The 27,106-nt window shown below is 40.2% G+C and overlaps 1 protein-coding gene across 6 annotated transcripts in view; it reads right to left on the minus strand.

The window, feature by feature from the left end:
* Positions 1–26,336, minus strand: part of ATP2B1 (ATPase plasma membrane Ca2+ transporting 1) — a 130,663-nt gene extending 104,327 nt beyond the window's left edge. For 5 of the 6 annotated variants that reach the window (XM_036864890.1, XM_036864889.1, XM_036864887.1 and 2 more), the window contains exon 1: positions 25,279–25,536. The gene's annotated coding sequence lies outside the window, so the exon portion shown is untranslated. Of the gene's footprint in view, positions 1–25,278; positions 25,537–25,927 lie in introns of those variants that run through there. The other variant, XM_036864888.1, reaches the window with a different exon arrangement.
* Positions 26,337–27,106: the final 770 nt, after the last annotated feature.

Genomic DNA, 27,106 nt, shown 5'->3' on the forward strand with positions numbered 1-27,106 from the left:
TGTCTTGGAATGCTCACTCTCCTGATACATATGCCTTCTCAGAACCCAGGCTGCCAATTCTGTCAAGAAGCCCAAGCTCACTGAGAGACCATGTGTACATATTCTGGTTGACAGTCTGAACTGAGCCCAATTTCAGCCATCTCAGTCCAGGCACCAGATATAAGTAAAGAAGCTGCCAGAGAATTCTAGTCCCTAATGTTTCTAGTCACCTCCCAGCTACCTGAGACTTCCAGACAGAAGCTCGAGACAAGCCACTCTCATGTCCCCTACCTATATTTCTGACCTAGAATCTAGAAGCATAATAAAAGAATTGTTACACGATTAAGCAGCAACAGACAACCAGAGCATGGCATATCCCTAACCTGACAATAGCTAATAAAACTACTATTAATTGACCCTTCACATCAGCAATCTCACAGGAATTTACTTTGAAGATATATCTTAACAATATGAAAATACACATGCACATTTGTTGCAGCATTATTTATAACTTCAAAATGCTGAAAACTACCTAAAATGTCCAAACATAGGAGAGTGGTTGCAGAGCACATACAGCAGAATACCACAAAGCTATTAAATCAAAACAAAAAAAAAACAAGAAAAAAGAGGAAGCCATGTATAAGCCAATATGGAGAGATGTGCAGGGTATATGGAATAGGGGAAAAAGCAGAGCGCATACACCCCATTTTGTGTAAGAAAAGAGAAATAAGAAATGATACACAAGTCTGTTTATTTTTGAGAAAAGAAACATAGAAAGAATAAACCAGAAAACAAAAAAATTAGCTACTTGCAAAAAGAACAGGGATGAGAGGGTAGAAGGGAAAAGGAAAAGGACCAAGTATTTTGATTATACATTTTTTATGTGTAGTTTTGACTTTTGGAAGCACATTAGTGTTCTACATATTCAAAATATAAAATTGAAACAAAACGGGTTGGGGCGAGAAGTTAAAAGAGAATACAACATAAGTAAATGAACCCAACTGTATTTCAAATGAATAAAATGACAACTCTGAAAGTGTATGGGGTGGGGGGGGCAATGCAAGTTAACTTTCAGACACAGTATTATTTTTACTACATTGCCTTCGCCTAGAGGAAAAGGGACTGTAAACAAGTCTTAAATTTCTCTTAATACCTCTGTCTGTCAGCGTGGCATGGATGTAGACGTTCTCAAAGAAAGTGTTAATGTGGGGAGCTACAGTTCTCACTGTGGAAGTAGAGAGAGACCAAAAAAATGGAATGGGGGACAAAGAAGAGCCCTGTGGGCTGGACTAGTATGGGAGCTATCAGTATGAATTCACAATTTCATATATTTTTTATGTATATGAAACATATATACACACATATACATGTCTATACACATCTTAAAATACAAGAATTTCTAAGTATGAGGGGAAAAAATGACTTAGGGCTATTTCAATACCCAGCTAAAATCAGCCACACCAAGAGCAGTGTTTTATAAGAAAAGTTGGGTTATTTTGGAGAATTTAACACAGAGCTTTATATTCACACTGTAAAATTTAATCTTCTCTCTTGGTCCATCTGAGACTGGTGAGGAAAGGGAATTTGGTCTCTCTCCCTCTTGCCTGCTACTCCATATTAATATAGTGGGGACTCCCAGATCTCAGGCTAGTATAGTACTAGTGATTTAACTTCATTTTTGGATTTTGTTGACCAACTGTTTATAGTTTTATTTCTATGAGAAAATTTGTTTCAAGTTCTAAACCAACAAAAATGAACTTCTGAAGTACAAACCCAATTTTATTCACTGCCTACACTTCAAGCCAAAAGTCTGTTTAAACTAAATAAACATTAAATTCTAAGCATCAGGCACCACTCTACCTAATTTGTATTTTTCACTATAGCACCTGCCTTTGCCCTCTTTTCTTGGGATAAAGTCTTTAAATTCACAGATGCAATTTAATAGGATGATCAGGGAATGCCTCACCAAGAGGGGGACATTTCAGCAAAGATTTGAAGGATGTGATAAATATTCTGGGAATTAAATTCCTTAATAACCAAGTCTAGAGTCAATTTTCCTCCCATAACAGAAAACAGAAGTGCTTGCTTTCAACATCCAATCAAATGTCTCTTTAACTTACTGAGAACAAACATGATAGCCAGTGAGCAGACCAATATTTCCTCGACATTCCCAGTACATCTTCTATTTCCCACTGCAGTCCATCTCATCACTTCCCTCCCCAAGGAGAGAGTTCCTTGGGGGACTCTCGGGGGCATTCTTCAGCAACTTCTCTCAATTCAAATGGGAAATACAACATCAGTGATTCTCAAAGCATGGTCTGCAGACCAGCAGCTTCAGCATACCTTGGAGCTTGTTAGAAATGCAAATTCTCAGACCCACTCCAGATGTATTGAATCAGAAACTCTGTGGGTGGGACCCAGCAATGTGTTTTTAACAAGCCTCCAGGTGATTCTGATGCATGCTAAAATTTGAGAACCATGTTCTAGTTGACTAAAATTACACTTTAGAGAGTGAATTTCTTTGCTTTCCCTGTTATGGACTGAACTGTATCTCCTCAGAATTCTTACGTGGAAGCCCTAACCCAAAAGGTGACTGTCTTTGGACACAGGGCTTTTTAAAGAGGTGATTAGGATTAAATGAGGTCATAAAGATGGGGCCCAGTCCAATAGAATTGGTGTCCTTATAAGAGGAAGAGAAGCCAGAGGTGCACAGAAGAGAAAAAGCCAGATAAGGACACAGCAAGGCAGCCATCTACAAGCCTGGAAGAGAGGCCTCAGGAGAAAACTAAACTTGCCAACACCTCGATCTGTGGGACTTCCAGCATCCAGAACTGTGAGAAAAAATAACTTCTGTTGTTTAAGCCAAGCAGCCTGTGGTTATTTTGTTACAGTGGTCCTAGAAGACTTATACATTCCCTTTTACCTCAAGCAATATTTAATTCTGATATTTTTCTTTAGGTATCAATGAAAATACTGGCCATTGTTAAAAGAAAACTGTCTGAAGTTCCCTTAGGCAACTGTAAAACTCGTTCTTCCAGTCAATATTTCACTCTTTTTAGATGATAAAAGAAGGGTTATCTTATACCTCACTTTCCTGGGCAGATAAACCAGAAGCATATGCAGCTTAACCTGTTAGAAGTCTATTTCCAAGTACAAAATGGTGCTGCTTCCAATATCTACAATCTATCCTAATTTGACTTTGGTCTGCTCTTTACTTGTCTAAGCAAAGACTAGATCCCTTTCTCAAATTCTTGTCCCCTGTTTTCCCCTACTACAAGAAAGCCAGATAACTAATACGCTTTTGAGCACACTCACTTTCAGTTCAGTTCGCAGTTAAGGATTTTAAAATCGCAACTGTATTTCCCCCTTTATCCAGTCTACACTGAATAAAATGTGATAATGCAGCACACCACTAAACCTTCCAAAAAATCTAAAAGGAAATTTTAGCAAAAATAGTGCTACACTGAGTACACTCTTCATTAAGAAATACTAACAGGTAATAAATGAATATTAGCCAACCAATCATATTCATCAACAGCCTAACCAGCCTGAGAGAACCCTCTAGACACAGGTTATTTCCACATGCTTCACTATGCCTACATCAGTGCACAGCATATTTATGTTCAATCTCAACACAAAACTACATGATTGGGAAGAGTGTCATATTTCAAGTGGTGTGTGTGTGCATGCACAGACACACACAGCAAATATGCTTAGTTAAACCGACAGTTAAGTGGCCACAGCGGCCACACACACACTAAAACAAGTGGGTATTAATCCAAATAAAAATATGATCCTGTCTCTACCATATATCCATAATTAACAAATTACCCTTATGGAGTTACTTATGTTTTCTAGAAATACAAATGATTAGCCTCTCCCAACTTATTAGGCAGTGAGGTCAAGAAAGTGACCAATCTAACCACCTAGTCCCTTCCCCATTTAAATAACAACGACAGTATCATTCTCCCATAAAGATGCTACCACACAAAATACCTTTAAAAAAATGTAACTAATTAGAATTTACCCTGAAGAGTTATCGATTAGAAAAATTTTGCTCCAATTTAAAGAGGCAGTCAAGTTTGTAAGTGAGATCCATCTTTAAAACATTCTAAATATCCTTGGGAAAGTATAAATTTGGATCATTCTTCCTCTTACTGTACATCATCTGATGAAGAACTGATGGTAAAAATTATAAAACTGGGGCATCTGAATAAAAGAAACATTAAGTTTTAACCATATTTGCTGAGAAAGAAAAACACTAATTTGGGGGGATAAGTTCAACAAGGGATTCAAATAAAAGTTACTCACCCGGTGATTTTAGTTGCTAGATTTTACAAGTTAGAATAACTGCGTTTTCAATGTTTAAATCAAACCAAATATGCTTCACATATCTGAAAACCAGTGAAAGATGTCAAAATAAGAAGGCAAAACTCATACAGTACATGCAAGATCATCTTTTCCATCAATTCAGTCATATGCAGAATACTAAGTCAGATGTTTAAAAAAAGAAAAAAGCCCAAGAACACGAAAGAACGCTCTCTTCCAAGTGAGAACAGGAAAACCAGGACCATAGTGCTGACCAACTGAGAACTCCTTATAAGCACCCAAAGGCATCTACCTCACAAACGAGACATCATTCCAGAATAAGGTCCTCAGTAGGCATCTAACCCAAGATGATGCTGAGGCCTTCAGCCAAGATTGTTGTCTGTTCAGTCTACCAGGGGATGAATTTATAACACTTCCTTTCATACAAACACTGAGGTCTCATCGGTATTACTCTTCATTATTGAGGGTAACTGAGTGAACTACAAAGAACAGTTAACACTTATCAGTTGCATAGATGTTTTGGTTATAAAATATCTGGAGACACTAGTTTTTGCACAACTATTACAAACTGCAGAACAGGGGAGTAAACTTCAGGGATCAGGCATCAGAGTTCTAGCTCTAGATTACACATGTTAATGAAGCCATTTTATCGTACACCTTGCTCACTGAGCACCAACTGCTTACAATAAATAAATGGAAAGACAATAAATTTCCATTTATACAGGACACAGACTACCTGCTTTAACCAAAATTATCCGGCACCTAGCATAGTACCTGAAGCTATACCAGAGACAACATAAAGCTGGCACTCAAATGTTTCGCTGAAGGGATACTATGTCTGTCAAAGTTCAGGAGAGCTGAACACCTAACAGTAGAAGGGGCACTAAGATGGGATTCTGATCTGGTTTTTCATCCTCACTGTGCAATCTTGGGCAAGTTGTGGGGTCCCCAGATCTCAGTTTTCTCATCTAAAAAAGAGAGGGTTGGACCAAGTTCTCTAAGATCTTTTCTAGCTCTTAAAGTCTTTGCCCTCAAAATGCTGCCCCTCATTACCTCTCCCAGTCCAAGTGCAAAAATATCAGTGGTTCCCTTCCATAGATTTAAGACTACTCGTATCTTTTGCTTATAGTCTCTTCTACCAGAAAAAAACATGAGAAGCCTGAAGGTGAGCCACAATGTAGAGTCAGTTTTAAGTTCACTTTAATGGTTCAGAACCTTGGTTCACTCTACTGACTTCAGCTGTTTCCATCCACAATCTAAAAACCTCCTCTGTATTGTGATTGGCAATGAACAGGTGCTCTTCAAACTCTTTCAATATTGGCATACTTTTAAAAACCTATGTATGATCTATATTTCAACTTCCTGTTTTCCAACTTAGAGAAAAGATTCACATTCTGTTACTGCCTGTCTTGTCAGGTTCTAACAGGGCTGCTGAGTAAAATATAGAACACCCACTTAAATCTAAATTTCAGACAACCAATAAATAATTTTTAGTATAAGTACATCCCATCCATTACTTGGAATACACTTACACTAAAGAATTATTCATCGAAATTCAATTTAACTGAGTGCCCTGTATTTCTACTTGCAAAATACGGCAACTCTAGTACTGATTTAATATTACCAGTTTACAAACAAATGTTTAAAAGTAGTCTAAACACTGAATACACTTAATTTTTCTGACTCAGAAGGAAACTGGGTCTTCCAATAGCTAAGCTTCACCTCACTCTGGTCTCCCAACTTACAACACTTACAAAACACTGGAAATGAACTGTAAAATAGCCTCTACCATATGACCTGCCTTCCTGGCCGCAGACTAATAATAGAACTAATAACCTTCATGCTTCTAAGATGAAACTTAAGAACACAAATTCATATCTGCAGCTCGGAGGCTGCCTTATTCCAAATGGCCTATACTCAATATTTTTTTAATTGAGATATAACTGACAGGTAACATTATATTAGTTTCAGGTGTAAACATGATTCAATATTTGTATATATTGCACAATGACCACCACAATGAGTCTAGTTCATATCCATCACCACACACAGTTACAACCTTTTTTCCTGTGATGAGAACTTTTAAAAATCTACTCTTAGCAACTTTCAACTATACAATACAGTATTATTAACTATAGTCCCCACGCTATATATACTACATCCCCAGGGTGTGTAACTTTTGACCACCTTCACCCATTTGCCTCCCGCCAAAACCCCCGCAAATCACCAATCTGTTTGTTCTGGTTTGTTTTTTAGATTCCACATATAAGTGAGATCATACAGTATTTGTCTTCCTCTGTCTGACTTATTTAGCATAATGTCCTCAAAGTTCATCCATGCTATCATAAATAGCAAGATGTCTTTCTTTTTTTATGGTTGAATAATATTCCATTGTGTATATATACACACATTTTATATAAACCATCAATATGGCTTCTTAATCCTCATCTATTAATTTGCTATATAAATACATATATTCACCTATCATACCTAATGTATCATAAACCAATTAGGGAGATACTTCTTTTGTATCCTCACCTTCATCTCCTATCCTACACCATACACATGGTACACACTGTGTTATGCATATAGAAGTTTAGCAAGTGTTTTCTAAATATTAAATGTCATTGTAGAAGAGTATAAATACAGAAGTTGTAATGGTCTGCACTGAATTCATACTGATCCCATGACAAACCTGGAACTCACTTTTTGAATTAAATTCATATTGACTGCTTAACTCACTTTTTGAATTAAATTCATATTGACATATTGACTCTTAAAATGTATAGAAATGCCAGTTGTGAACTTTCTGGATGGTTGGATTCTTTCCAGTAAGCATTTACTAAGCATCTAGTAAATCTAGACTCTATCCTAGATGCTTACTATGACTATGTAGTGTGACTATAAAGAAATAACTGAGGTATCAAAATACATAACCTAACAATATCTATTTTTACACTAAGAATTAATTATGTTAGCTCATCCTAGTAAGGCTGTCATTGCTAAAAACATTTCAAGCACTCCTATTTTGAAATTTCCTTTAGAGTCTGGGGCACTTTTAAAAGGAAATATCCTCAATGACAGCAAATCTTCATTTTCTAGAAGATACATCAACAAGAGTAATTTTGAAGAGATATGGGGATATATGTATATGTATAACTGATTCCCTTTGTTATAAAGCAGAAACTAACACACCATTGTAAAGCAATTATACTCTAATAAAGATGTTAAAAAAAAAAACAAGAGTAATTTTGTAGATAAGTTTCATTAACAAGGGAATGGCTCACACACTATATGTTATAGGGACATTGGTTTAAAACATAATTATATCACAGAACCTATTGTTTATCATAGGCAAGTGTCTATAAAAGGCAATATTTCATAACACAGAATCTCAATCCATTCAGAATGTCAACATCCTAAACCCAAATGAATTGTTCAGTCTTGTGGAATGAATTCAACAGAATTATGCTTTTAAAAAATTAATAAACATGTGTTTTTCCAGTTATTATTTATCACTTATTAATTTTGACATGAACGCTTCCTTGAATCTCCAATGTTATGTTTTTCTATTACAGACCTTAACTTTTTCCACCAGATATCATCAGACATACCACACTTCATTAACAATTACTATTTCCTAATATCTTTGGTAACATAAATTCTCCTTTTAAGATTAAGATAATATCAAGTCCTCACTGTCACTTTAAATGTGTGGCACAAACTTCCTATAACCTAAGCAGAACTAGATTTAAATTTGGCTTTTTGTAGTCAATATTTAGAGTCAATTAGAATAAGCCAAATCTCTAGCCTCCTGTACATTCTTCATCAAGCCTTAGGTAAACAAGTAAGCATGTCAAAAATCATCCAAGAACACTTTAGTTCCAAGAAAGAAAAAGAAAAAAAAAAAGAATCTAGCCCTTGACATTACTTTCAAACTTCTGGTAACATGTGAGAGGCTCAACAGTATATAGCAGTAAGAGCAGCAGAGTGGCGGGTTAGACAGCTGGGGCCACAGGCCTTCTCTGCCACTGAGCATCTGGGCAGGTGAATTGACTCATTTCTCTATCTCCAGAGAAAGAAGCCATCATCTTATCTGGAGGGCTGCTATGCAGAATAAATATGATAGTAACTGTTACATGTAACATGCTTCTGACACAATCAATCTTCTTCTAACTATCAAAGAAAATCAGATTCTTTATCCTCATGACCTCAAATATTATAGCCAAATCTATTTTCTTTAACTAAAGCAGTGATCTGAAGTCTGTGACTGTTACCAGTATAATACTCAAACTCTTCGTGTCAAAAGCACTTCTCTATGGAGCAAAATTGGGTTGTGAGATATTTGCCGTAAGCTGAAGCTTATCCTTACAAAGAAAAAAAGTTTATTTTAATATTTTTACACAAAAATCTTTCAACAACATACCACAAAACTTTCTTGGACAATTTGAAAAAGTCAAACATGATTAAACCAGCAAGTAACCACTGAGGATTACCGCTCTTTTTTTTTTTTTTTTTTTTAAAGACCTATAATGTGCCAGGTGTTATGCTAGGTCCCGGGGATAGAGACAAGCACCAATCTAGACCTCACCCTTGAAGAACTCTGTTTATCCAGGAGTGTGAACTTGACAGATAAATATAAGATAATAAAAGATATTTTAGAAATACTGTATTTCTCTGGCTTAAATATATTTCAGAAATCATTCTTTCCACTTCCCAGCATTTTTAGCCCATAAAATAGGAAATTACACACTTCTTGAGTTGATGGGAATTTGAATCCCCAATTTTTACTTAAAATATCTTTCAGAAGTTTATAATTAAAAAGTAACACTGAAACCAAAAGCTAGTTTATACAGATATTGTTTGTCACATGCCAGGCAAAACAATTAAAGGGAACAGAATTTGCCACCTCTCAGAAAAACCACAGAATTATCAAACTAAGAAAGGGCAGTGTTTCCTTTTTATGCATTAGCAGTCAGTTACTATTAAAGACAAAAAAATTAAAATACACAAAGACAATAAAAAAAACCCTTGAGTTTAAACCAATAAGAAATGCAGACAAAACCTATATATAAGTTTCAAAGTTACAGGTCAACTGTAAAGTTGTTAAGAAAGTTAAGATCACAGAACATAGGTTATAAAAAGCAACATGTTACCATGCTGTGATTCTTAATCAAATGGCCAAAATGATTTAGATGACTTAAAGCTCAGGAAAGGCTTGGACTCATTTTCCTATACCGAAGAAAGTGGAATATGCCTGTAACATGCCCCTGCCAGTTAGCCGAAGTATTTCTGTATGTATATTTAATTTCTACTTCTGCCTCCCGTAACTATTATTAAATCAGTAATTTATTTTCTAATGAATGTTTCAGAACCAAGGAAACACTGACAATACAAAGCAATGGCAACACAGACATGGAAATGACCCTGCCTAGGGAAGGTGGGGGAACGAACGCCTCATCAAAGAACTGGCTTTTAAAGTGTGTCTTGAAGAGACAGCAGTATTTTGTAATACGAGGAACTTAGACAAAGTATGATGTACAAAGTATTGATATGTCAGAGAATAACAAGCAGGCTGGGCATGTCTGTACCACAGTAAGAACTCCTGGTATGACTTGAGGTGATCACTGTGACAGCAGAAATGGGGTCCTACGGGGGGCTCAGAGTCTAACTGGACAACCTGAGAATTCCGTAAGTGCCAAGAGAGAGCATCCAATTTTCTGGAGAGGTTGGGAGGGCTTCACGAAGCAGTTTCATGATGAGTCCTACAAGATGACTAGTCCAGATGAGGAGAGCAGCACAGAGCTACACTGTTTTTGAACCAAATTTTCCATGGCTATTAAGTTTTGTGAATTCCAATTTTTAATTTTAAAAACCTTTTTCACGACATCAATTTTCAATTTTTTTTTGGTAATACTTGTGCCTGCTTCTGAACTACCTTTCCAGTTCCTCCAAATCTGCTCTCATCTGCAGTGTGCTGGGAAACCAGATATCAAAATGCTATAGAAATCTATTTAAAATACTAGTAAACAAACTAAATACCTAAAGTGGAGCGAGGCACTGAGAGATCTGATGCATGGACTCCTGGCTTCTAAGAGGGCTTGTCTGCCAATTTCCTGGTTTTCTACATGTTTTACATGGTTCAGGAAGCTAGATAAAAAATAGCCTTCAGGCTAGGAGAGAAGCTATCCCACACCTCTCCCCATTCTTCTGGTCTCCTTCCTCTTTCATTCTTTTCCCTTTCAGAGGCATTTCGGATGGCAATTAACCCACTAAATTGCATTCCATGACAAGACCACCATTATTCACTGACTTCAACATTAGAGGAATGTCATGATAATTTTATCCTTTTACACCTTTAACTTTTCTAAGTAATTAAGAGGCAGTACTTAAGAGAAAAAAACCTGCTTTGAATAGTCAAACATATACGTTGATGTCTAACTACTAACTAAATGTAAAAAGTTACATTCAACCAACTACATAATCTGTCCTATTCTCCCTCCTCTTGTCACATCCCACTTCTGCAGCTGTCATCTTTAAAGTCCTCAACACTGCTATAATCTAGTGACTTTTGATGACTCTAATCTCTAAGCATACATTTGCAGATTTAAGTTAAACTATAATCTCTCTAGATCCCAAAAACCACTCAAAAATTCTTCCTTTCAACTCCTTGCAGCACCTGCCTTATGGGGCTACCTAGTATTGAATATATTGGAGAGGCATAGCCAAAGAGACCCCTCAAAGGAGGAGTTTTCTTTCCTTTCAGCACAAAGACCTTCACCAATACAGCCTCAGCTTGGGGAAACATTCAACTTGAATCTACAAGAATGGAGACAGGGGACTTCCCTGGTGGCTCAGAGGTTAAGAATCCACCTGCCAATGCAGGGGACACGGTTCAAGCCCTGGTCCAGGAAGATCCCACATGCCGCAGAGCACCTAAGCCCGTGCGCCACAACTACTGAGCGACCCAATGCAGCCAAAAATAAATAAATAAATTTATAAAAAAAGAAAAAGAAGAAGAAAGGAGACAGTGGGGGCAAGTCCAAGATTATGACGCAACTCAGAACTGACAGTCTGGCTCTCTACCTTGGTTGTATGTGGTATATAAGCAGAGCTCAGTGCAACTTTAAAAAACAAACAAAAAAACCCACAAAACAAACAAACAAAAAAACTTCAAAAGTAATAGTGACAGAAGGAAAGAGATCACCATCAAGCGTCCTAAGAATAGGAAACGATGGTAGCAAAACTACTGCCATATGAAGGTTTGACAGCTGACTCCAAAATGTCTTTCTTCTTTGTATAAGAATAGCTGGAGGACCTTCCCTGGTGGCGCAGTGGTTAAGAATCCGCCTGCCAATGCCAGGGACACGGGTCCGACCCCTGGTCTGGGAAGACCCCACATGCCACAGAGCACCTAAGCCCATACGCCACAACTACTGAGCCCGCACTCTAGAGTCCACGAGCCACAACTACTGAAGCCCACATGCCTAGAGCCGGTGCTCCGCAACAAGAGAAGCCACCGCAATGAGAGAAGCTCATGCACCGCAACGAAGACCCAATGCAGCCAAAAATAAATACATAAATTAATTAAAAATAAATAAAAATTTTTTTAAAATGTCATTATCTAAAAAAAAAAAAAGAATAGCTGGAAACAATATATCCCTATTCATTACAGGAAGAGAGCAAAGACTAGGAAGGAGACATGTGCATACACTTAACACTGGTTCCTTGGAAGCATACAGCACCTGATGAATCACCGCACAAAAAAGGAAACCAAGAAGGAACGCTGGACACACCAAGTGAGACGGACTGAAAGCTCTGCATAACAGACTCTCTTTCTTGGCAGGTCACAGTTATTACTGTCTAGCACAGTGATCACATAACTATTTTTTGAAGGAATTTATTTATCCAAAATCTTAAGTTTTCCACTCAAAGTCTGAGCACTAAAAAAAAGTCAGATACAATGTCACAGGAAGAGCCTGCTAGGACACCTTCCTAAACCTAAAGTTTTATTTCATATACAAATACAGAACCTCCACTTTTTTGGATTAATTCAACATACACTTGCACTTAAAAGCTTAATGTCAAACTTTTGGAGAATTTTCTCCTCTGTTAAAAAAAAAAATGTATTAATCTGTAAGAAGGATTTTACAAAACTTTATCAGCATTTTGAAATAAACAATAATAAAAGTAACATCTATTTCTAAGGGTTTCTTCTTAGTATTCTACTTCACTTAGTAAAGTTTATCTTACCCTTTAAAAGCAGGGATGGTGGAACCGTTTCAGAAAGAATTAAACTTATATAACACAGTTATAACAAACTATTTCTCATCTTCAATAGTATGATTCAGCTGACATATTTTCAGCTTAAGTTAAAAGAAAAAGTGCCGGCTTCAGTAGCGAGAGGGGCTGAGAAAGTGGTGACACCGCCGGGGTGCAGAGGGAGTCCCTGAAACTTCTCCCAACAGCCCCAGGGCCAATCTCCCCTCAGCCCACTCCCCTCTTCGCCAGCTCCCAGGTCCCCACTCCCTGCACCGGGGGTGGGGTTGGGAGCCAGGCCCGTCTCCCGCTGGGACACACACAGGGGCCGGGAGCGGGGACGGGACCCCCGAGGCGGGGGGGACAGACCGACAGACAGACGGCCGGGCGCCCGCCCCAGCGGGCAGGCAGGCAGGAGGAGGCGGAGGCGGGGGTACGACTGGGAGGACTGGGTCTGGGGAGTTTCCTCTCAACAAAAAAAAAAAAAAAAAAAAAAAAAGAAAAAGTGCCTTGTGATAAAGTCTCACCACAAGCATATTACAGTTTCTAAAGAGAGACAGGGACTTTCCTGGCGATCGATCCAGTGGTTGGGACTTCGCCTTCCAATGCGGGGGGTGCGGGTTCGGTCCCTGGTCAGGGAGCTAGGATCCCACATGCCTTGGGGCCAAGAAACCAAAACATAAAGCAGAAGCAATATTGTAACAAATTCCATAAAGACTTTTAAAAAATAAAATAAAATAAAGAGAGACAAAACAAGCATTTTACTGGAGTCTGAAGTCAGTGGACTCAAGCTCAAGACCAGACACAAGAGGCTCATTCAAGAGTCGTTAAGAACATCACAGGTAAAAGTCATGTGCCAGAGGCGAGTAACAGAAAGATAAACAGTCCCTGCTCTCAAACTGAACACCTCGTGGAGGTGTCAAACATGTAAACAACAACAAATTATGAATTTTTAAGAGGGCTATGAGAATTTGAGAAAGTAACGCAAAGACCTAGAAGTTGAGTGGCACAAACTGTACACATAGCAGGAAAAGACAAAGAATCCTAAATACTTAACTAGCCTCTCAGCAACGAGGCTGGCAAAGAATGTTAATCAAAAGATAACAAACTACCGAAATCCTTTAAACCCAGAAATTACAAAGGAAACAATCATAAATGAAGATAAAATCTACAAAAAAAAGATGTTCACTAGAGGATTATTTAACATAAGAGAAAAACTTAAGACCCAAACATCCACTAACAAGGGACTAGCCATGGGATGGAATATCACACTTATTAAAATGATGTTGATGAAAAAAATCTGGTGACAGAAGAAAATAATACAAAGCTTTTTAAAATCACACAATTATACCTACATTATCTCAAGCATGTTAATAGATGTACAAATTTTTTTAAAGTTCAAAAATAAATCAAAATGTTAAAGCTATTTCTCAGAGACAGTGATTGTTTCATTTTTACATTGTTCTATATTTTCCAAAAATTATACAATCAGTATTGTTACATTTTAAATTGATAGAAAAGTTATGTAAGTCACTGTATTCCAGGATTCCCTTTTAAAACCATTAATAACCCCTCTCATCTTTTTCGGTAGAGAATCTCTCTCCCCCAAATTCCACAGAACCCACTCATTTAAACAGGTTAATATCTGTAAATTCCTTGAAACAGTATCTGGCAGGTAGAAAGCAGCTACACCAGTGTTCGTTTTATTAAACATTTTAAAATTCCCTTTATCTAAGTCCAAGTAATTAGTGTGTTTTATAGCTGGTCTATTTTTCATGCCAGTTTGACAAAAGAACCATAGGTTTTTGTTTTTCTTTTCTGAGTTCCAGCATCTCTTAAGGAATGACTACTGTCTCCCTCTGAGATTCTTCCTTCAAAGAAAGAGCAGGAGGAAGAAATTCTGTCAAATATCAAATTCTTCAAAGGGAAGACAGGAAATTAGTGAAGGGGGTGGAATTTTAAAATATGGTTAATTGTTAAGACACACCTACAGAAGGGTACTCCTTAACATATTAAAGAGTCTCTCACAAATCAACATTTCATGGGATTAAATGCTATACTTACCCAGATGAAGAAATAAAGAAATCATATACCAAACTCTTAGCTAGGGACAGGACTATATGTAACTATTTAGAAAAAAAAGCCTTCATATGTTTTTATGAGCTGCTTGGAGTGCGTGTGGAGTAGTGGTGATGGTGAGGGACAATCCAAGGGAAACTAAGGAACCAAAGAAGGCAAGCAACTGTTCAACATAATAAAGGAGGAAGAAATTTGAACTTGCAAAGTGGAGGAAGACTTGAGGGAGAAATCAAGGAACTTAAGTGGACTGCCTCCCCTAAATAAGTTTTCAGTCAAGTCCACATTGCTCACTTACGCTTTAGTAAAAATGGATTCTTTTATTCAAAGTAATACTGAATTCTGCATCTCAGTTGCACAAGACTGCACGCAGACACAAGAACGGAACAGGGGACATATCTGGCTTATCCACAGATATAAACTTATTCCACTCATGTATTCATTTTTAGTTTTGACAAACTTATACATGCATGAAGTTTGTTTACAGAAACAGGTCTATAAGACTTTTTAAAAACATCAGCAGTTTTTTTAGTCCCCTTATCCCAGTTTCCATTCACAGGCAACAAGGAACAGGTATCTTTCGTTTCAGTACCTAACTCCATTTCTACAAATAATACTTGCAGTGCTCCTGCTTGCTTTTTCAGTTTTAGGTGTTAGATACATAAATCTCTTTAAACACCATTCCTCCTCCCACCCCCAGCACAAGCACAAATGCTTCCCAAAGTACTTTTATTTAGAGGATATAAAGAAACTACAACTCAATAATAAGACAAACAACCTAATGAAAAAGTGGACAAAAGATCTGAACAGACACCATAAGTTACTGGAACCCAAAAGGCTATCCATGGGTAAATGGATAAACAAAGTGCGGTATATCCATGCAATGAAATCTTTACCAGCAATAATAAGCATTGAACTATTAATATATGCAGCATGGATGAATTTAAAATAATTATGCTGAATGAAAGCCAGACCAAAAAAGAACACATACCTTATGATTCCATGTATACAGACCTTAGAAAGTTCAAATTAATCTATAATGACAGAAAGCAGATTAGTGGTTCCTCTCCCTTGAGCTAGTCAGAGTTCTCAGAGAAGACACTTCAACTCTGGCCAGCATCCTGCAAGCAAAGTGAGGGAAGGTGGCTGCGGGTCTTAACAAATACTGTAAACTCACACTCACTCTCATTTTAGCAAACTTTGACAGGGAGCAGGCGTCAAATGCCACTGATACGCCACTTCTTTAATGGAAATCTTAGGTAAATAGATTTATTGAAAAGCTAAACTGTCTTCATGAATGAAACAGCAGATCATCGATGAAACACCAAATGATAAATAAGGCAAAATCAGATGGTAAACCTAAAAAATAAATTCAACAGTTGAAAATTTGGGACAAGGTGGAGGGAGAAGAAGACCTACTGTGGACATATTGTTTTAAAAGTCAAAACTTCCAAGAGAGACAAGTTAATAAAATTCTCTGATTTTGTATTTTGTACTTTTGTGGGAGGTAACAAAGAAACCAAGTGATTTACCCATGGTCACTTGGCTTTTTAGTGGCAACGATAAAACTCAAATTTAAATCTGAAGAGATCTTAAGACAACATCACAGAGTTAAAAACCCAAATCAGAAGTTTTAGGTCTAGTCACACATAGTAATACCATGAAGATACACAGGCTCAAGGACCTACTGTACAGCACAGGGAACTATACTCAATATTTTCTAATAACCTATAAGGGGAAAGAATCTGAAATCCAATCATATATACACCTGAATCACTGAGCTTTACACCTGAAACTAACACGACATTGTAAATCAACTATACTTCAAAAAAATACAGATATACAGTCTCTGAGAAAGGTGGGCATTCCTTCCTGGCAAAAGGAACGATGTGGCAAGAGCATCCAGAGGCAAAAGAGAATCAGGTAAGTTCCAGTGTTCAATATATATATTAAAGAAGTGGAGTTTAAGCTTAAAGGCAGGTGAATTTAAATTGTATCCTAAATCCATTCTTCATGCAAAAAAGGGCTGATTGGTGTTTGTTTATCTGATACCTGACATGCATAGGGTCTGATGCTGGAGGATATCCTTTTCCTGGACTTTGCCATCATCTCTTTCCCATTTCACTGACTGACCTTCCTTGTTTTCAGGTCCCTATATTTGCCCTTTAACTCAACAGTTCTCCACCACAGTACTAGTTGTCAAGAGTGTGCAAAGTACCTGAAGTCTGTGATTCACTTTTTAAACAAACAAAAAATGGTAGGTAAAGCATCACTCACTTGATTTGGGGCGTAAGTAGAGAAAAAAAGGACAGAATTATAGCAAAGGAACTGAAAATTTCACGTAACTCCAAGTATAAGCAAGGCAGCAAGGAGTATATGCCAATGCCATCCACGTCTGTCCCAATAGGAAACATCAAAATCTAGTAGGAAAAGATCATACTCTAACCCATTTCACTTTTGCTGATTCCACTGATGTCTGCCTTCACAGCTTTCTTTTTATTTTTTTCACTACTAAAACCATTCTACACTCCTCTTTTGATCAACGATTAATTCCTTCTATAATACCTTACCAAGAGTTAGGTCTATAAAATGTAAAAGGGTTGGGAGAACACTCAAGATCAGTACACCTGTACAGTTTCAGCGGTGCTAAACACTGGAAAGTGAATAATCTATGGAGAGCAACTTTTTTCAAGCATTTAAAACTACAACAGCTTATGTGCCAAATCTATATAAATCATTAATTGCTTAAATGTTTGAAATTATGACTCCACGTACTACACGAGCATTCAACAGAAATGATAAAGTCAGGTACAGGCTTTCCTGCCTTGACCTAAGGAAGGCAGTTAGAAGAATAACCACATTGCTATGCTTTAAACTTTAACAGAGACTAAATATCTACACATCTTCCTGATGCCCACAGTGATCATGCACCAAGTCATGGGCCAATAGTTCACTCTCAATGCATGAAGAAGAACTCTCTCAGAAAATCAGAACCTGCAGCAAAAAGACATTTAAAAACTTAGCTCCAAGAGTACTCCTATCGATAAACAGTAACTACAAGGGTATCATACTGTAAATTTTAGACCATAATATATGCTTCAAATTATGGCATTTTACATCATGCAATATGCTAATGGATTACAGATACAACAAGCACATCTTAAGAACATCAATGCTGATGAAAGGAAAAGATGTCATGAGCTAAAAGAAAAGTGAAACTGGTCATTTTAAGACATAAATTTTAGCTACTGTAATTTGTCTAAAATGGACAAATTACTACACTGCAGTTAAGAAATGGAAATGACTTCCTATGGAGAAGCTAAATTCTATTGTCCCAGCAACAGTCTATGAAATGCGGCTGCCCTTCAGAAGTAAAACAGGTTGTCCTATGAATCCATCTGAGCAAAGCTAAAATTTCAAAGGTAAAAAGTCTTTAGAAATTCTCCAAGAAAAGTTCCTCCACTTTATTCACTTTACCTTCACGCGAGTTACACAATGTCTAAGTCCTAACTCAATCCGCCAGAAAAATACTGATTGAACGTTTATGGGATAAAACCCTATATATCCTCAAGAACTTATGTTCTTATCTGAATGAAATTACTAAGACAAAAAGGATATATAATAGATGGGAACTGTATAACCCAGACTACAAATGTACAGCAATTCAGACAAGAAAGTTAATGAGTGATGACTGCGAAAGGTAGATGAATGCTGAGTTTTGGAGGATGGGAACATTTAGACAGACAAGATCAAGGGTCCCATCAAGTGAGAGGAAAATCATAATGAAGTCACAGCAAAAGGAATGAGAAGAGTGTACGCAGGAGACTGCCAGACATGACTGTCCCGCAGTGGGAAGTCAGCAGTATAGTACTGCAGCTCTGCTCTCAACTCCAGAAACGTGATTCACATTGCGAACAGCACCCCCCGGAGGTGTGCAAAGTGGTGATCCTGGTTAAGTAATACAGAAAAGCAACAAGTGGGTGCTCCACTAAAAGGGATTCTGTGAAACAAGGGAGCTTTTAAAACACTAAACACATTTAGATAGATTCAGTCCGTATTACCATAGCAAAATATGGGAGAAGTCCCAAATGGGAAACTGCATAAACCAGCCTATCTCGGATTTGGGTTTTGCCCCTCTCCCTCCATAAAACCCCTATTAATATTTCTTAGAATCGGTGTTCTAAAATGCACTTTAGAATACTGAGCTATTTTATAAAAGGCCTTCAGAGTCAAGCTGCATCTTGATAAAGAGAAAAATGAGGAACCACTGAGCGTTTTAGTCAAGAAATGACAGCAGCAAAACTACTTAAAAACAAGAAAATTCTGGCACAAATATCAAAGGTAGATTAGAGCAGCAGATCTGAGAATTTTGAGAGTAAAAGATTGCTTAGAATCCTTCTGGGAGCAAACCAACTCACTGAGTTTTAATACAATGAACAATAAATCCACATTGTTAATAATCAAGTTATTTAAAAAGCATCTTTTAAACAGACAAATCCTTTTTATGATCTACTTTTCAGAACACACAACTTTTAGTCCTAAATCTGTTAAGTCTTTATAATAGTCACACCAGCTTACAGTTAGGGAGTATCATCTCAGATTTCACAATGTAAGCAAGCACTGGTCCATTCAAAACTATCCTTATTTTTTCCTCCAGAGGCCGAAGTGACAAAAATATTAATACAAATCCACGTATCCTGGATTTTGAGACACCACATTGTTGGAAGTTATTGTACTTAGAAATACCAAATAATACTCCTACCAAAGAGGTAACTAAAAACACTGCATACTGTTTAGAATAATTAACACAGTTATTTAGGAAAATTTTAATGAAAAATAGCTTTAAAAGAATATGGTGAAAGGTTAACCCATAGTTTATCTGGATCTCTCTGCCAGAAATCTTTATGAGCTTAGATTTCCACAACCATTAGTAAATTATAACCCATGATTCCTAAATATATTCTAAAGCGCAGCGAACAAGCCTAAGGTTTTGTAACAAATGATCAAAAAAGTGTTCAGCACAGTCTTGAGATGGACCTGCTTTGAAATTAATTTCATTATAAAATGTACTTTAAAAACAGATGCAGGCTACTTACTATAGTGTCATAAATGAAGCAAAAACAATTGCATTTTAAATCTGGTCTTAAATAGAAGGTAATCCATATAGAGTAGATAAAATGGTTAAAGTCAGATCAGTTTACATCAAATGGCTCTTACAGTAGACTGCTGAACTATATAATCTGTTCTTTAACATTAAGTAAAACAGCAGTAACTTCTGTTTTCATGCACAGAATGGTAAATTATCAATTAGTCTTATTAATACTCTTGAAAGATCATTAAGGACTAACCTGCTGTTTTTGAAGGAACAGCTACTTGTTAACTGAAATTAATAAGGACCACTACTTATCCACCAATTTATGTCCTTTTAGTTTGAAGGAACATCCAAAGTCTTTCCTTCTAACATAAAATAAGAGCTAGACTAAAGCATATCATATGTATATAAATATACAGTACTGTACTGACACAGCATGCATTATTTTTACATAAGCCCCCATGTTCAAGTCATTTGGAAATGGCAGACACTGGGGCATGAAAACAAACAGAGAAGAACATTTTCCATCTAGGACTTTTACAGTGCTTAATAAGTAACTCAATAACTGTAGATGAATCTTCTGAAAGAAGACAGTGCACACAGATAAAAAAATATTTTCAATTTACCAGTCTTACAATTGTCACAAAAACCACCAAGTCCACAAATCAAACTTGGCTACAATAGTCAAAACTACTTGAAAGCACTATGTTCATAGTCAAATAAATCAATGATGTCTTTCTAATTTATAAAGGCATCTCTACTACGTAATGTAATTTTAAGCAAAATGCAAACTCAACGTGAGTGTTTCTCAAAATGCTGACTACTGGGCCCCACTCACATCTGCTGAATCAGATTTGCAGGGGCAATGCCAAGGAGTCTGCACTTTCAGTAACTCCCCCAGGTGACCCTCCTGCACACTTTCTGCAGAACCACCACCTTCCCTGTGAGCTTTATAGCAAGGTTTTGGATATCGAGAACTAAAATCTCATTTGGGACCTTTTAAAACTAAATTTCATTAAATACCGAATTAATATTTCAAAAAGACTTAGGTAACAAGCTGTGGCAGAAAAAAACCAAATACATGAAAAAATGACAGCAGAAATTAAAAAAAGAAACTTTTAGTACAGGCCACTTTATTTTTAACTCAAGATTTAAGACACCCCTAATCATTTCAAGGACTAACAAGTCTTTGTAAACATAATTCCTAACTTAAAAATAATCCTATCCACAATATTAAAAATATAGTATTTCAAATATGTTCAAATTCATTTACTCAGCTGTTAAGCAATCAGGGTATGAACTGCTTATATTATACCAAATACAAGCAATGATTAAATTTATAAGTTAAACCCAAACAAATCTGTTTATATTCCACTATTAAATTTACTGTGGTCAGAACCTGATTTTCATAAACATGTAACTTTCACAAACTTACACAGACATGTATAATGGAAAGAGCAATGAAGCAAAAACTAGAAGGCATCCAGTTCTGGCTAATCTAGCTGCTGGCTATATTATATGACCTTAGGGCCTAGAGAAATCATTTTACCTACCTAAAAAACAAGAAAGGTACAGCTATCTACTAATTTCACAGATTTATTGTGAGACTCAAAAGGGATACTATGTAATACACTCTGAAATACTGTAAAGCATTTTATAAATCAAAGACATTATCATTAAGAGTAAAATTTGAGAGACACTGTCTTTAGGTGTCTGCTGTAAAACAGACTATTACAGAAACAACAAACATAAAAACTGACCTTTCAGATTCAACTAGATATTGTACATTATTGTATATATCCTATAAATTATAAATATAAAACATAAGAATTTAATACAGTCATCTGTCTTATGCCCCCATTTATAATAGATCTATTTCTTGTGTAAAAATAGAAATGAAATTAGATGCACCATGAATTGATAACTCAAAACTGGTCACTAAGTATATTATTCTACTTTCACATGCTGGACAATTTCCATAATAAAAAATTTTAACAAGACAACAATGTATATGTGTGTGTGTGTATAAAATATCTGTAAAAGCTAAAAACCAAATCTTTTAAAGTTTTTTTTTTGAAAATTATCCCCATACCTATTGTATCATTTTCCTTCAATGTTACCTCAGATTCTATACATTCCAAAATAAGCTGCTCTCATGCACCCTTCTATATATATCATGACACCTATCAGAAAATAACTATTCCTCTCCAATGGAGTAAATACTCTTAGCCAAGCTGCAAAAACTTAATTTTCTGCTTCCTGATCCTTACTCCTTTAATTTTCTCACTCATTACAAAATTCCAGAAGTAAAAAGTGAAATGACCAGTTTCAACTGCATGTATGTGTAAAAACATAAGGAAAATAAAAAAGGGGGCCAATACACTTTTTTGTTAGTATTGCAAAAGACCATCAATAGCTGCAGTTGGCCATTCCTCTTAAAACCTGTTGACCTATACAACTCAACTCACATGGTAAGAGAATGCTGCACCCAAAATGAAGTTAACATATCTGTCAGACAAAGGAAATTGGTAAATTTAACCCCCAAATCAAGGATTCCATCAAGATACGCGTAACGATGTATAATTACTCTGCATACATCAACCTAACTGCTCAAATGATGTCCTTTAACCTGGGGCCATATTCCAGACTGAAAAGCATAAACTACCTTTCATCACAAGCAGATTTTTTAACTTAATAAAACTATCTGTAGCTCAATAGCTTATGCTTTACAGTAGTCTATGAAGAAACTACAAGTGGTGGATTAAAAATTAAATGCAGATAGAAATGGTAACAATCTTGTGGTTTGCAATTAAAACTATATTTAGTAATATCCACACATTTATTTATTCATTACTTGAAAGCTGAATCCTTTTTTCTTTATGTTACATCTGCAGTCACAATCATCAGAGGATATCCTGTGTCTAAAGACAGAGTGTATCTCAAGTTTTTGATTTGTGAGGGAGGGGGACAGGAGGGACCAAGTGGTCAGGGAAGGAAATCGCACCCATTTAGCTATCACTACAGCACTTGTTTTCTAAGCATTAAAAACTCCATTCATTTTTATATAAGATATTGATACATTTGAGAAGAGCCATGCACAGAAACCACTTTTTCCAATATGGTCTTCAATAACTTTGAGGGTAAGTACTCCTGCTGGAAGTCCTCATTTGTATTATTTAAAAACAATTAATTGTAAAATTTGCAGTCAAACCATAAAAGGCAAGCTGTTGGAAAATGAAAAACAAAAAAAAATTACTATACCTTATTCAAACAAGGTTAATAATTTTGCATGTTTACTTTGGAATCTCTTTATAGCACAGAAGCTAAAAAAATTTATAAAACCACTATCTTGGTGGTGGGTACCCTTATTTGGTGGCAACGGCTAGTTTTAAATATCTATTTACGATGAAGCTATTACTTTCCTTATTTCTTTTCCTAAGTAGATCCAAACTATCATTGCCCCTATTATTTTATCATAAGCACAAATCAAATCTAGTTTCTCACTTCATCTCAGAGTTCTACACTAAATCCCAAGCTTCAGTGAAGAAACCATGATTTCCCATACAATTGCAGAAACACCCCTAAGAGTGAGGAATTGCAGAATACAGGAAAATGAAGACAATTTCACCTTACACATCTAAATGGGGATGCCAGTAATGACAACTGCAACAAAAATCAAGAGGGTGTTCTCTGAATTTTCACCATTTTAATAAAAGAAAATGCTGAAATTTTAAATTAAAGGTGGCGCTCTGTCCTCAACTCACCCGATTGTGACTCACTTTTGCAGACTATATGGTAGGAAATAACTTACTTTTCAAAGATTTTTGCAGTTACACCCAAGCCAAAATCAGGACAGAGATCCACCCTTAATTACAGCAATTCATGCAAAGCACAGAAACTAAAACGGCCCCCTGAAATCATGGGGCCCATTTCATATACTAGTTCTCAAAGTCTCCCTTTAAGGAATATGTTCCTATTTACTTCAAATTTGAACTCACCAGGACAAAAAAGAAAAAAAGAGGGGGAGGGGGACCCAGATGAAACGCTCAAGTACAAAAAGCAGATTCTCCTCCAATCCCTCTAATTCCCCCAATCCGCCTCTGCCACACACAAGGACAGGGAGTCTGCGGAAGGCTGGCAGCAGGACAAGCGGTGAAGGCCCTTCATTCACTCACGTGGGCCACTATCCAAAGGGTTACACACCCTCTGCCCGAGGAGAGCCTCATACAAAGCAGATCCTTACAAGTACTTTTATTATAAAATACACCCACGCTGAACAAGAGCTTTATTTTAAAATAAGACTGTCCTCAGGTGGGGGGAGGTGAAACACAACAAAGGCTTCCATGTTGAAAGGCAGACAGTCCAGATATAAGCATATACCTACACGCGTATGAAAAAAAATCCATATAACTAATTTATCATGAACAGCAATCGATACCAACAGGAGCCATTAGATTATTAATAAACCCAGAAAAGTAGCAGGCATAGCGGCCAAAGGTGGCTGCCTGCTGCGCTCTAACCCCAGGAAAGGCAAAATTACGCGTGCAGAGGAGGGTCGAGCCCTCCGTAGGTTTAAAGACCCCCTGAGCACCTCTTGCCCTCCCCTCCGCGCCAAGCACCGCTGCACGGCACAGGATTCGAGCACTCCCAGCGCTGCGAGTCCGGCAGAAAACTGGTGAATGAAATGCGCACAGACACCAACCTGGCCAGTGACCGCGACGCAGAACCAGGGGTCGCTAACTAGCTAAGCCACAGGATTCTCCAGCAGGATGGAATAAAGGGAGCACACACCCCCACCCCCGCAACTGGAATGCGGCTCTTACTGACCCTTCCAAAAAGGGGGTGGAGGACGCAGGATTTTTTCTTTCTCTCTTTCTTTTAAACTAAGTCTAAGAACGCGAATCGGAAGCAACCGAGAACATCCTGGGAGGCCAGACCACAGACGCTGGGGTAAAGGCGAGACGGTTCTCCAACTCCCGGGGAATCACCGTCCGATGTGACACGCATCAATCAACTAGCCCCAGCCGGGGGCCGACCCCGGCCCCGCTCTCCGCCCGCGGAGCGCCAGTGGGGCTGAAGCCGGGGATTAGAGGGGTGACCCTCCCGGGGCGCGGGGAAAAAGTGCCGGGCACCGTTGCCCTCAAGGTCACCAGGCGCTGGAGCGGGGGCGGCCGGCCGCAGGATGGGCTATGGCGCGGCGGAGGCGGCTCGGAGAACTGAAGAGCTGGGGGGTTAGACGCTAAGTCCCACCGAGCCCCGTCCCTGGAGCCCTGCGCGGGGACTCCCGGCCGGACCCGGCGCTGAGGCGCACGCCGAGGAAGCCGCTCACCTTTACGATCTGCCGGGGCGGGCGCGGCGGGAGACAACCTGCGAGGGGGCGCCGGAACGCCCCCGCCAACTTCTCCCGAATCCGCGCAGTCCACGGAGCACCCAGCTGTCAGGAGCCCCGCCGCGACGCCCCCACCTCCGTGTTCCGCCCGGCCTCCCCCGCAGGTGACCTGTCCCGCCGCCCCCGCCGCGGACGGGCGGCGGCCGCCACTCACCTCACCCAGCAGCAGGAACCATTTTCCGAAGGGGAAAGGAAGGGGAGGCTGCAGGAGGGTCGGGGGAGGGGGCGGTGAGGACAGCGGGAAACGCAGAGAACGGGGGCTCGGTCCTCAGCCCGTCCGCAGGCGGCTCGCAGGACTCGGGGCGCCACGCGGAGGTTCGGCTGCACCTCGAGGATGAGGTGGCCACGGAGCCGAGAGGTTCGGCGTCCACCAGCCGGGGCTCCCTACTCACGCTGCACTGCGAGGAGGCGGAGGCGGCGGCGGCGGCGGCGGCGGCGGCGGCGGCGGAGGAGGAGGAGGCGGCGCCCGGCCGGCCCCCGCCCAGAGCCCGGCTGCCGCCGAGTGGCCGCCCGCGTCCCCGCAGGACCCGCCTCCTGAGCTCCGCAGAGCCGCACACAGGGCGCGCCGCGCTCAGCACGGGCAGCTCCGCCGGCCTCACGCCGCCGTCCGCAAAGGCAGCGGCGGGCGGGGTGCAGCCCCCTCCGTGAGCACCGCAGCCCGACCCGCTCGGGGCGGGGCCCGCGGCCCCCGGAGAGCGGACAGCGGAGCACGAGGGGGCTGCGCGAAGCTTCGGGCAGGGGCCCCGCTTGCACCGGGTGGCCCGCAAGATTGCCGGGGGAGGCAAAGGGAGGTGAACACTCACCCGTTCCGGTCTGGCGCTCCCTTCTCTCCACACCCTCTCGCCTCCCGCTCCACGCTGGCGGCGCAGCTGCTGCCACTGCCGCTGCCACTGCCGCCGCCGCCGCCGAAGCTCGCGCTGCCGCCGCTGCCGCCTTGGCTAGGCGCGGTCACGTGACGCGGCCCGCGGGGAGCCTGGGGGCGGGCAGGCGCGCGCGCGCGGGAGGAAGCGCGACTCGGACGGAGACTGGGAGCTGAGCGGAGCGGAGAGGGCGTTTAAGGGGAGGACCCGGAGAGCGCGCCCCCGGCTGGCGAGCGCGCGCCCGGCGATTAGCACTTGCCGCGCGGTAGGGAAAGGGTGGCCGGAGTGAGGGGCGGGGGACTCGCGCCTCCACGTGCCCCTCCCTCTCTTCCTCCGCTGAGCGCCTCGGCCGGCCGCTGCCCCCGCCCCCTCCCGTTCGCCCCTTTCCTCCTGTCGCTGCCAGCGATTGGCTGAAAGGCTCTGACGTCCGTGTTTCCATGACGTATCGGGGCGGGGGGCGGAGGGGGAGGAGGGGGTGGGTCGGGCAAGCGGGGCGGTGACTCCGTCAGTCACAGCTGCTGTTTCGGAGCGGGTCCGGGCGGCTCCCGCAACTGTGGAAGCAGGAGAGCGATGTCCGCCGCAGGCGGACTTGGGCGCCCTTTACCTGCGGTCCCGCCCGAGGCAACCCCGGGCCTGCGCTCCTCCGAGCCCGGGAGCCGGGCTGGCGGGCGGGCTAGGTCGAGCCCTCCAGGCGAGGACAGGTTAACGCAGACCCCCGCGTCCGCGGACATTTGAGCGGCTCCTCGCCACGTCTCTGCTCCACTCCGTACCGGACTCGGTTCCTGTCCCGGGCCGTGACGCACGCGCCGGACGACAAAAGTGCCGCCTAGCTCGCTCCCTCCTTGGGGGAGGACAGCCCACACCCCCCACGGGCGAGGGGCGCCCCATCTCTGTTTCTGCCGGTCGGGCCCGTAGACTCCGGGGATACCCGCTGCAGCGCCCAAAGAGTTAACGCAGGCGTTCGGCCGGTGCGAACAGGCCCATCAGGATCTGCGCTCAGAATCCCCGTGTCTTCCTTCGGGGTTTGCTTTTTCTACCTATGCTAAGCCTTTGGCTCTTCAGTTCACTTGTAGCATCTCAGGGGGGAGGGATTGAGATGCTGAAAGGTAACATGCTGTGCCA

The sequence above is a fragment of the Balaenoptera musculus genome, chromosome 10 (genome assembly GCF_009873245.2).
Source record: "Balaenoptera musculus isolate JJ_BM4_2016_0621 chromosome 10, mBalMus1.pri.v3, whole genome shotgun sequence".
Lineage (NCBI taxonomy): Eukaryota > Metazoa > Chordata > Mammalia > Artiodactyla > Balaenopteridae > Balaenoptera > Balaenoptera musculus.